This window comes from Austrofundulus limnaeus, unplaced genomic scaffold (genome assembly GCF_001266775.1).
Source record: "Austrofundulus limnaeus strain Quisiro unplaced genomic scaffold, Austrofundulus_limnaeus-1.0 Scaffold91, whole genome shotgun sequence".
NCBI lineage: Eukaryota > Metazoa > Chordata > Actinopteri > Cyprinodontiformes > Rivulidae > Austrofundulus > Austrofundulus limnaeus.
In genome coordinates this window covers 1,438,549-1,440,801 of record NW_013952493.1, presented here as the reverse complement: position 1 = coordinate 1,440,801, position 2,253 = coordinate 1,438,549, and the positions used below count along the sequence as shown (strand labels likewise).

Below are 2,253 nucleotides of genomic sequence, written 5' to 3'. Positions count from 1 at the left end.
ATCCTAAAGATTGTGTACAGAATATTCCGTAGTGGTGGGATTTAAGAATATTTGCTTTTTTGAAAAACTTAAGAATTGTATTTTCTGTTAAGAGTTTAAAAGATTTTTGCTATATTATGGACAAAATGTAATCGTATATTAATTTTGTACCTACATTGTGCAATACTTGATAAAAACAAACGGTATAACAAAGTATTCTGAGTCAGTGTCTTACATGTTAAGAGGGACTGATAGTTTATTAAGTTTGTATTAAAAGAGCTTGGAAATAACATTGGTTCACTTCGTTATTGGGAGTTGTCGGAGGCGTTCATTTTAAGCAGATTGTTAGATGTGGGGAGGTTTTCTAAACGTCGGGGCAGAAACTACTTTTCCTCCCTGAAGTTATACAGCAAGTTTTGCTTAATGCACATTTTAGACTGAGAACTTGGGCAATCCACTTGCAGCATGAGAGTATCTAAACTGCAGGATTAGCCAATCGTTCTCGGCGTAGTTCCTTTTTTCCTTTCTGCATTGCAGATATATTCACAAACAAGTTCTCAGCAACATTTCCCACACCGTGAAAGCTGTGCTGGCTTTTCCCGTTTTCCTCCCTGGTGGTCTGAGTGTCGTGGCACATACGGTTAGTGGGAGTGGGACTGTGTGTAGCCTGAAAAAACTGAGCTAAAGTACCCACACAAGGCTGTTTGTGAACGTAGTGAAACGCTTTTTAGAAGCTACATTATGGAAATAAATTAAACCTTAACACATTAAAAGATCAACAGAAAAAAAAAATCTGATAAACTTAATTTCTGCAAACAATCATGCTAATGGYACAACCAGTATACTTGGCACTGATGCAGGTCAGATGTTACAATAAGACTTGCTTCATGACTAATAAAATGCTCACGCAGAGTGAAATAATGGTGYTAATGGAGCTGAAAGCTAAGCTGATCAGTTACATTTCACCCAGTGGCCCTGACCACGTGGCCTTGTTAAAGGGTAACTAGCGGGTTTCTTTTTGTGCCAGGTGGAATAAGATCCAAAGAGGTGCATATTAAGCAGGTGCTTTCATTCCTGGAGGTTCAAGAGTAAGACAATAAAAGCAGAAACTACATATTTATCCATGGTGACTTTGAGATCGACTCAAAAAAGAGGCAACACAATGAATTTCAGTGCGAAAACTTTTAAGGTTAATTTAGTTWGGAAGTTTTTCCCCTTCTTTTCAACACATTTAGAGTTTTATGAAAATGGCTACATTAGGAAAGTGGATGATGAATTTTAACACGGTGGTAGGCTAATAAATCATTAGAATTAAGTACTGTAGTTGAGAATAAAGTCAAGCTAATTATTATTTAATTGTTTTGGAGTAAAAATAGATTTTTTTTAGATGAGAACAGCCTGTTTTTGTAACACAGCCTGTCTGGTCTTAAAGCTTTTCGAGGCCAGTGCTGGATGGTTAAAATCACCCTGACCCTGCTGTCACATCAGAGTACCCCCACCCCTCCACCCCTCCAGCTCTCTCCTCATCACTTGCTCGTCTGCGTGTCCTCTGATACACTCAGGGCCTGATATGGCTGTGTAAAGTTCAGCCCCAGTGTGTGTGTGTGTGTGTGTTTTATCTCGAGTCGCTGATACAAGCGCCGGTGGGAGTGTGTTTGTTTATCTGGGTCTGCGACACTGTGTGCACACGTATGACTGTCTGCACAGGACAAGTCGTTCGGAAAATAACCAGTGGGCAATGACCTATTCTTGCACACTCCGGATGTTATAGCTTTTCTTTTTTTTTTAAATGGTACTTTTACTGACACTTTGCTGTAAATTGCTAGTCAGGACTGGGAGTTTTTAGCAAGTGTAACAGGGGCAGAGAAGTGAAGTCGCACATAATCAGCTCCCTCGTTCTGCATGCTGTTATGCTACACATGGTGTGAATTAACGGGACATATGAGGTCGAGACCAGCAAAGACTTTTGGCTGAAGTGAAGGAGAAAGTATGAAGAAGCTAGTAGGATCATTCCTGGAAAAGAAATCCAGTTTATGTTTTGTAAGTTTGCAGAAAATGAGTTCAAGTTGTATTAAAATAGCTTGAATTATGGTTCGGTGCTAAAGTTATGTTACTTTTTAAATAGCTCAGTTTAGAGTGTTTTATACTGACTGGATTGATGAGCTATAAGTCCAAGAGATTGGAGTTGTTTCAAGACAGCAGTTATCCACTTTAGTCTTGGTCCCTCAGCGCACACACACACACACACACACACACACACACACACACACACAC

General features: G+C 39.6%; 1 protein-coding gene across 1 annotated transcript in view; it reads left to right on the top strand.

The window, feature by feature from the left end:
• LOC106520397 (protein Tob1) overlaps window positions 1-269 on the top strand; it is a gene marked incomplete in the record, with an annotated part of 3,453 nt that extends 3,184 nt beyond the window's left edge. Inside the window, 1 exon segment of the mRNA XM_014012477.1 lies at window positions 1-269.
• Window positions 270-2,253: the final 1,984 nt, after the last annotated feature.